The 10293-nt window shown below is 37.9% G+C and overlaps 1 pseudogene; it reads left to right on the top strand.

Moving 5' to 3' along the window:
* Nucleotides 1-2117: 2117 nt before the first annotated feature.
* On the top strand, nt 2118-3388 carry LOC138431520 (zinc finger protein 280B-like; annotated as a pseudogene).
* Nucleotides 3389-10293: the final 6905 nt, after the last annotated feature.

Genomic DNA, 10293 nt, shown 5'->3' with positions numbered 1-10293 from the left:
TTTATACTGTTTTCTGTAGCAGTTGCACCATTTTAAAATATATCCATAATACACAAAGATCCAGTCTTTGTACATGCTTGCCAACAATTGTCCTTTCCTTTGCTCCCCTGTACATTTCTTTTCCTTCATGTGTATACACACATACATGCACGCACAATTTTTTTCATATGCTTTTCCATTATTGGTTATCACAAGATATGAGTATAGTTCCTTGTGCTATACAGTAGGATTTTGTTTATGTATTCTATATATTAATACTGTAGTTTGCCTCTGCTAATCACCAGCTCCCAATCTATGCCTCCCTGACCCTTCCCTTCTTGGTAATCATGTAGTCTGCTGTCTATATCTGTGAGTCTGTTTCTATTTCCTGGATAAGTTCGTTTGTGTCATATTAGATTCTACATGTAAGCGATGCCATATGATATTTGTCTTTCTCTTTCTGACTTCCTAAGTATTCTTTTTAGTGCTAGTGTAGATTGAAGTGTTTACTTAACTTCATTTGCAGAACATTTGTTGCCACTGTATAGAAATGATTGAATTTTAAAATATTTATCTTGTATTCCACAAGATTTTTATTAATTGTAATACTTGTGGTTTCTTCAGGATTTTCTCTACAAAAGTATGCTATCTTCAATATACTTTGACTTTTTCCTTTCCATTCCGAATGATGTTTTTGTTTTTTTTTAAAACAGCAACAGCAACTCCTTTTTCTTACCTGATTGCCCTGGTTACAGAACTGCCAGTATAATATTGAGCCAAAGTGCAGAATAGACATCCTTGTGTTGTTCCCAATCTTAGAGGGAAAGCTTTCAGTTTTTCATTATTAAGTGTGATGTTAGCTGTGGGTCTTTCACAGGTACCCTTTGATTGAGAAAGTTCTCTTCTGTTCTTGGTTATTAAGTTTTTGGGTTTTTTTTAAACCCCTATAATGAAAAGGTGCTAGATTCAGGAAAATGCTTTTTTGGCAGGCAGATGTGTTTTTTGTCCTTTTTTAAAATTAAAATGGCATAATGTAGACTGACTTCTGTATAATGAACCAACTTTGCATACCTTCATAAATTCCACATGATCATGTTACATAATATTTTTTATATATTGTTAGATTTTTTTTGCCAGTATTTTGTTGAGGACTCTTGCCTCTGTATTCATAAGGGATATCAGTCGTGTGTGTCTGTGATGTCTCTGTGTGATACTGGTATTGGAGAAACAGTGGCATCACTTTTCCTGCTATGTGAGGAAGAGACATGTGGAGTGAAGGATGAAGCACTGTTGGATTTGAGTTTAGTCAGGATTAGAGGGAGATATTTAGGATATATCAGTGTGGAATTGAGGTGAGATTATCAAGAGAGTTCATTCTTAATTTGCTAGGTCTGTATTAAGTGCTTGACATTGAATTGTGCTTTTTGCTAACTATGTATAGATACTTTATACTTTGAATTTGCTACCTATTTTCTGTATTAACATTTATGAAATTAGTATGTGTGAATCAGTTGTGATGTGCATTTAAAATATGTTTTCTTCCAATTTTACTACAAAACAGATGCCACTGAATAGCTGACACTTTTTAAAAAGAGCTACTAACCTTAAGTCTAAGAAATAAGCATTTTTGTCTTTAAGGTACAGAAACAGATTTAAAAGTTATAAATTTGCCTAAAAAGATGCAACTGGTGTGTGGCTAACTTAGAATTCCAGCTCAATTTTCTTTGACTCTGAAGTCCATGTTTCTAAACACTGTACAATAGTGCTTTTATAAAAATACTCGTCCTTTACATGTGATTTTTCCCCATAATCAGTGGTGTTGGGTTTTTTCTTTTGTTTTTGTTTTTAAATAGAAGAGTTTAAGATGAACATAGGACAAAGCTATGATTCTAGAGTCATGTAGACTTGTAGTCATATGTTTTTCAACTGTCATTTAGTCTCTTTGATGCTCAAAGTCATTATATGTAAGATAAGGGTGTTTATAACTACCCTAGAGTTTTGGAGATAATCAAATAGCACATTTTTCTGTACTTAACTAATATGTAGTATGTTTATACTTAGGTGGCAGTTTATATAAAGAAATCACTGGGACTTGTGGCCACACTCTTCAGGATTAAAAAAATATATATATTTAAAATATGGAACCACCATGTATGTTATGTGAAGAAGAACAAGAGCCAGAACCGCAGAAAAGCGAGGGAGAAACCAAACAAGTAGATAATGATGATGATGAACTGATCTTGGTTGGAGTGGAACATGTAAATGAAGATGCTGACGTGATCTTTGTTGGGATGACATCGAATTCAAAACCAGTCATTTCAAACATATTGAACATAGTTATCCCAGGTTCATGTTCAAGGAGAAAAAGGTATGGTCACTTCAGGAAAGATAATGCTCACAAATTACTGCCTGTTAGTCATTGACTCCCACATCAGCAGCAAAGACTATCTTGCCAGTTTCTGACTCTGAATCAACACTTAGTTCTGTTATTATTAAGCCTTTGTCTGAAGCTGATTATAAAAATATTTCACCACAAATAGTGCCTAATAGCTTTTCAGAGTTATGTTCTCCTTTGATTACCTTCACCAGTTCATTGCAGCATCCAGTAGAAACAGCAGTTTCTGCAGGAGGTATGAATAAAAGTCCTCGTGTGTCAAAGCAATTTTCCACTTCTGAAACAAATAGTACAAATCCCAAAAGGCCTAAACTCAGTGATGGAATTATAGGGGAATATTCTTTAACTCTGTCCCCTAGGTATTTTTCATACATTGACTACTGAGCAAAGCACACCAGACAGTGTTCATACCTCATTAAGCCATGTTCAGAATGGAGAACCTTTTCCAACAGCTTTTCCAAGGGACAATGTTCATTGCAAGCCTGTTAGTCTTTTAGGAGAAAATGGACTGACAAAAAGGGATTTTCCATGTTTAGCAAGTCAAAACAAGATTGTTGATCCCACAGAAGGAAATCTGATTGCGTTATTTCGTGACTTCTAATATGGACAGCAAGGAGATGGGCAGCCAGAACCTAAGACTAACATAGCCTTTAAATGCCTCAGCTGCTTAAAAGTTCTAAAAAATGTCAAAGTTCTAAATCACATGAAGCACCATTTGGAAGTTAAGAGGCAGAGAGGTGACAGCTGGAAAAACCACATCACCTGCCAGCACTCCCACCGCTAGTTTCCTACTCCCTTCCAGCTTCAGTGTCACACTGAAAGTGTCCACACTTTGCAGAACCTCTCTGCAGTCTGTAAAATCTGTGAGTTATACTTTGAGACAGATCAAGTTCTCTTACAGCACATGAAAGACAATCATAAGCCTGGTGAAATGCCCCATGTATGCCAGGTTTCCAATTGCAGATCATCAGTCTTTGCAGATGTGGATGCACATTTCAGAGCATACCATGGTAACACTAATAATTTGCTTTGCATGTTTTGTCTCAAAAGTTTGAAAACTGCAGCACCATACATGAGTCGTCATTGAGGGCACTGGGTAGAGAGTTTTCACCAGTGTTCCAAATGTCAGCTATAGTTTTTAACTTTCAAAGAAAAAATGGAGCACAAGACCCAGTGTCATCAAATGTTTAAGAAGCATAAGCAGCTAGAAGGATTACCTCCTGAAACAAAAGTTGTTTGTTATTCAGTTATCACTGGAACCTCTTCAACCAGGATTGGTGGAAGTAGCATCCATTACTGTGAACACATCTGATTCTGAACCATCACTCCCCAAATCTAAAACTAGGCGTTAAAACAAACAAACAAACAAACAAACAATAACCCATTAATTCTACTTTCAGGAAGTCTGAAGCAAGTATTTCAGTCAAAATTAAAATCCCCATTAAAAACAAAAAAATCTAAATTATAACATTATTCACAGTATCAAATATAGTGAAAACTAAGTAATTTATGTGTTATTTTTAATCATGAAGTACAGTTTTGTTTGATCTGAGATGTTTGAGGTTGAGATGTTATTTTAAAATATATTACCTGTTTTTCATATAATTATCTTAACACGTAAAAAGTGTGTCTGTGTGTGAGAGAGAATTAGAGAGGGGGAGAGAGGAAAAGTAACAACCTATTTTGGTATTTCATGTTATTTGTAAGTTCGAAAGCTCTAGTATACATATAATCTGTAAGTGTTTTAGCAACATAATTTTCAATTGTTTTCTTGCCTTGAAGATCTCAGTATTAACTTACAGGCAGATTGGAATGGCTTTGTTATTATATGGTCCCCTGTGCTGCTGAACTCTCTGAGGTGCCTCTGTTGTGCTGATCTAAGAAAACCTGGCTCTGAAAGCCTGGTGTGGAAAAGTTGATGGAGAAGCTGTGATGTGAGTTTGGAGCAGACATGGGATTTAGTCAGCAGAGAGCTGTGGCTTCTTGTCCCAGTTGAGGAAGAGGCACACAGTCACTCCAGGCATGGCACCATGGAAGAAGGAACACTGTCTTAGAGTGTCTTTACCTAGCCCAGGGACATCTCAAGGACGCCAACCATTAAAATGCCTGTGTTTGTCGAGGGGCCCCTGCAAGCATCAAGCAGGCCCTGTGTATCATTTAATGCAGTTGGAGAAGCAGATGTAGTTAATAGAATGAGGCCTGGTGCCTGTGGAACTCCTGTTGAGTGATCAGAAGGCGAATTTGATTCATTCTGTCCCCTTTCCCATTTGGCTTGCCTTTAGTCAGAGTGAAGTAGCCATGTCTGTCTCAGTCACAGTAGTAAAGCAAATTAAGATTCAAGGACAAAAGTCTTGCTGTCCAGTTTTATTTGTCCTGGACCCATGTGTCCTGGACCCATAGTTTTAACTGAAAAGGCTCAAACATAGGGAATCTGTTCAGTTTATAAATTGGGCTAAATTCTCTTCCCCTTAAGCTACAATGGAGTTGTCCAAAAATAGTAAATGTAGTGGATAAAAACGTCCCAGGGTGATTACACCCCTTATAGAACTTTTCCTTAGCTTTTCCAGTTACGGGTCTCTTACCCTAGTCAAACATGTGAAGATTTCAGTTTGTATCTTATATTGCCTTGGACACGAATGTATTACAGTTAATAGTTACTTCTTTGTGTGTGTAATTTCCCACTTTATCACAGTAATACTGAGTTTCAGTCTCACTTGACACCGTTTGATGTGCAAGAATTGTCTTGTTGATTTCGGTAATTATCAGGTGATAGAGTTATTATCCTTCCTCTAATCTATCCAGCTATCTAATCTGTGATTATACTTGTGGAAACTTTTTTTCTCGCGATCTCCAAGGGCACTTTCACAGACCTGTGGGGTACCCTCTAAAAATTGACTCCTGAACATCAGCACACTTGGCTGCCTCTGTGGTTTCCTGGAGTTGAGTCTCCTTAGGCATGTTTTAATGCCATCCCTTCTCCACTTCTGGCACAGATACCTAGGAATCTCTTTGCACCATTCAGGGAAGCTTGGATCCTGGCTGTAGACCTATGCCAGGAGAAATCTCTCCATTTCCTCTTTCTTTCTCTTCCTCTTTATCTCTGCCCAGTTATTTTCTTCTCCCTCCTCAGTTTATTTAAATTCTGTAAGCTTTCCAAAATGCTGGAAAGTGATAAGCACCAAGGGCTTAGCATAACTCTCTAGAACTGAAGAGGAAGGACTGCAGATGACTAAGCTGTAGTGAGTCTGTTGTCTGCATTTTAGGTAATTTCCTGAGTGTAAATTCTATTGTATTTATTTACTCAGTGCTTGATTGATTGATTTGCACTTTGAATATTTTACTAGGCCTTTCCAGTTAGTTTGCCTGAGCCAAAGCACTTTACTAAGTTTCAGCTTAAAATACTTTCTTTAGTTGTAAGAAGAGTCTGTATGTGTGTGTTCTGGTCTCAGGTGAAGACATCTATGTATAATTAAACGTGCAGACTTTTGCATACGTATCGCCTTTAGTCTGTTTCTATAGTAAAACTATGAAGTGTGTTTTTATTGTTGCTTAGTGTTATCAACACTGTTACTGTTGTTTGTTCTGTATTTTGCTCCTAAGGAGTGCAAGTTGTTATTTATTGCCAACTACTGCTGAGAGGGATTGGAGGCAGGAGGAGAAGGTGATGACAGAGGATGAGATGGCTGGATGGCATCACCGACTCAATGGACATGAGTTTGGGTGAACTCCAGGAGTTGATGGTTGACAGGGAGGTGTGGTATGCTGCAATTCATGGGGTCTCAAAGAGTTGGACACAACTGAGTGACTGAAGTGAACTGAACTGAAAAAGGTTCCAGTGATGTCGACCCTGACTACCTCCTCTCTTCCATTCTCTGTCATTCTACTCAACTATTTTCCTCACTGCTGCACTGTTTTTGGTGACTCTGGCCTTGCTTTTCCTTGGCAAATTCCATTTCTTCCCGATCCAAAGACTGCACCTGCTGTTCTGGAAATGCTCTTCCCCTAGGCCTGAATGGCTTGCTGCCTCCCTTGTTTGAGCTTCACCAATGCTGTTCAAATCACACAATGGAATCTCCAACCCCCTCCCTTTCTTCCTACTCCTTAAAGGCGCTTTAAGTCTCTACCTTCTTCTTCCCTTTCCAAACTAAATTTCCTAGATTTTCACAAAAAGAAAAACTGAGAAGAGATAATACCATCAGGGCTTTGCTCCTTAGAATTAACTTGAGTCAGTTTCTGTGCCTGCAAATAAAAGATACTTAATAGTGAGTTGAGTCCTTTCAGGAGCTTTCTCTGTTTTTCTATTGATACCACTATATTTTTAAGGCAATGTCATTTGTTTACAAATACATTGAATATCTGTCTGTCAAGATCACTATTTTGTTATTGGCCTTTGTGAATTTCCTTGTCTATTTTGCTTGTTTTTTTTTCAGATAAAATTTATTAATGGTGCCAAAACTTATAAGTAAAATTAATATTCATAGTAATAAAATTTTTTAAATTTATTTATGCTGTCTTTCTACAAATAACATGGCATACCTTTAGTTTTTTAAAACTTATTTTATTTTGTTGGCCAGGACTTCTAAACAGTGATGTGTAAATGGGATTTCTTGTTATTAGTATCATCAAAGGCAGTGAGTATATGGCTTAATAAATTTCTATTTCTGTTTTAGAATTTAAAGAGAATTGTTTTTTTAGTTTACAACATCTGTTGAGACATTTACTTTTCTTTCTTACTCCCTTCCTTTCTTTTTCTTCCTTTCTTCCCCTGTCTCTCTTCCTCTCTTTCCTTCCTTCCTCCTTTCTTTTCCCAGGTTTTTGCTTGACTGGACCTTCCCTGAAACAAAAGTAATTCCACTCATGGCTGAATATTATCCTCTCAGAAAACCATACTATTTTTCGTTTTTAGTATTGGAATTAACTTCCTCTTCCCCTTATTAGATTTGCCACAGTTGTATCAATGTATCTCATTTACTTTTTCCAAGTAGCAGCTCTTGTTTTATTATCCCAACAAGTTTTATATTGGTTGTTTTATATTTTTGTTGCATTCATATATACCTTCTTTCTTTAGGATTTTTTTATAACCTTGTATTTTAAAAGATTTATTTGCAAACTTTTATGGAAATATATTTGATTTACAGTGTTGTGTTTCTGATGTATATCAGTGATTGAATTATGCAGAACATATCCTTTCTTTAGGTTCCTTTCCATTTGTAGGTTATTGCATGATACTATTTATTTTTCATATGTTTAATAAAAGGTTTAGAATGTGACCTACCTTTATTTAAATAGAAATTTTGTCTGAACTCAAAATATTTTTATGTATCAGTTCAGTTCAGTTCAGTCGTTCAGTTGTGTCCGACTGTTTGTGAGCCCATGTATCTCAGCATGCCAGGCTTTCCTGTCCATCACCAGCTCCTTGAGTTCTTTCAGACTCATGTCCATTGAGTCCGTGATGCCATCCAGCCATCTCATCCTTTCTCGTCCCCTTCTCTTCCTGACCCAAATCCCTCCCAGCATCAGAGTCATTTCCAGTGAGTCATTTATTCGCATGAGGTGGCCAAAGTACTGGAGTTTCAGCTTTAGCATTATTCCTTCCAAAGAAATCCCAGAGCTGATCTCCTTCAGAATGGACTGATTGGACCTCCTTGCAGTCCAAGGGACTCTCAAGAGTCTTCTCCAACACCACAATTCAAAAGCATCAATTCTTGAGCACTCAACCTTCTTCACAGTCCAAATCTCACATCCATACATGACCACTGGAAGAACCATAGGCTTGACTAGACAGACCTTTGTTGGAAAAGTAATGTCTCTGCTTTTCAATATGCTGTCTAGATTGGTCATAACTTTTCTTCCAAGGAGTAAGTGTCTTTTAATTTCATGGCTGCAGTCACGATCTGCAGTGATTTTGGAGCCCAAAAATATAAAGTCTGACACTGTTTCCACTATTTCCCCATCTATTTCCCGTGAAATGATGGGACCAGATGCCATGATATTAGTTTTCTCCATGTTGAGCGTTAAGCCAACTTTTCCACTCTCCTCTTTCACTTTCATCAAGAGGCTTCCTCTTCACTTTCTGCCATAAGGGTGGTGTCATCTGCATATCTGAGGTTATTGATATTTCTCCTGGCAATCTTGTTTCCAGCTTGTCCTTCTTCCAGCCCAGCATTTCTCATGATGTACTCTGCATATGTTAAATAAGCAGTATGACAATATATAGGCTTGATGTGCTCCTTTTCCTATTTGGAACCAGTCTTTTGTTTCATGTCCAGCTCAAACTGTTGCTTCCTGACCTGCATATAGATTTATCAAGAGACAGTTGAGGTGGTTTGGTATTCCCATCTTTTTCAGAGTTTTCCACAGTTTATTGTGATCCACACTGTCAAAGGCTTTGGTGCTGGGAGCCAGCAGGCGAGATCCCACCTATGACAAGATAATGCAGGACTCGAGGGACTCCCTGAGCCAATCCCACCCATGACAAGGTCATGTGGAGAGACCTGTCGAGCAAGACAGATCAGGACTTGAGGGACCCCCTCGACCTGCTTGAGCATCTACCCCCAAATCAGAATCTGTCTTCCTATTTTATGCCTATCACCAACTCTTCCAACATTAACAGTGGGCTATCCCCAACCACCATTCTCTGGGGAAAAAAAAATCAACTTAGGCTCTAGTTGATAAATCTCCTGGGCATGAAAGTATTTCAAACCCTCTGTTAGCATTCTAGCTTTCTTGGCAGGTTTATCCAGATTCTTGCAACATCGTTGAGCCAATGCTTGCTGCCAAATTCCCACATTCCTTATCTATTGTGTTCCTGGCAGTGCATATAGTTAGGATGTAGAAGAAACAAGCAGTAGCCTTAGCATTAGCAACATTAGACTTTGAGTTAGTAAGTTTTTTCTTTGCTGTAACCCACTAAATCTTTGCTCCATAAAAATGTAACTCTGTACTTTAAGGGTGACAATGCAGGCTAGGAATTTAAGAAGAAACACTGCAAGGGAAAATTCTATTTCTGGCTGACCAACCTTTATTGCCGGGGTCCAGCCCTGGTGGATCCAGGGTAATTCGAAGCAGGGATGGCTTGGTGAGGAAAAATTTGTTTATTTAAAAATATAAAAGAGATTGAGAAGAAATAGTGTAGTAGGAAAAATCAGTGGAGAAAAGAGGCTTAATAACTTGGTTTACATGGAAAACCAATAAAGTTCCAAGACAAGGAACTTGCACCGTCTATGTTAGGTCACCGGCATCCACTTGAATAGCGGAGGGTGCCCCGCCTTAGGCTCCCTCTCGCATGGGTCTTAGAAACCAGGGCAAGTAAGTAGACTCAGAGACCCTCCACACCCCAGATGGGAATTCAGCCTGAAAATAAAGACACGGGGGAAACCAGTCTTTCCAGTGACTGGCCCATCCTCTATTTTCTGAAAAGGCCTTTTATACTTTTGATAGTACATAGAGATCAATGGATAATACAAAATTATGCAGTGTCAACAACCCTGACTCTTATAGAAACCAGACTTTCTCTCTGCATACCTAGTTGCATACACAAGTCTTAGATGATTTACGTCATCTTATGGCCGGAAGGCCAATTAGCATTTTACAGCCCTTTTCTGATAAGGATAATAATATTGTTCTTCCCAAAATCTGGTGCCACTCTCAAAAAGCACTAAAGTTACATTCTTACATAGCAAGAACACAACAATTTATAACAATGACAGAGAAGTACAGTGATTTATAACAAAGAAAAAATTCATTAACACAAAAGTCTAGTATTGCTATTTCTGCAACCTGATTACATTGATTAATATCCTCCCAGGTGCCTAAAAGAGAAATGATATGGGGGCCTGGCAGCAAACATTAACTCAACAAACTCTTCACCAAACTGATTCTTAACTCTAAAAGGCTCTATATCTTTAAGATATTTTAAG

Source organism: Ovis canadensis, chromosome Y (genome assembly GCF_042477335.2).
Source record: "Ovis canadensis isolate MfBH-ARS-UI-01 breed Bighorn chromosome Y, ARS-UI_OviCan_v2, whole genome shotgun sequence".
Lineage (NCBI taxonomy): Eukaryota > Metazoa > Chordata > Mammalia > Artiodactyla > Bovidae > Ovis > Ovis canadensis.
Note: the sequence above shows the minus strand (reverse complement) of the source record. Positions and strands in the feature narration are given on the sequence as shown.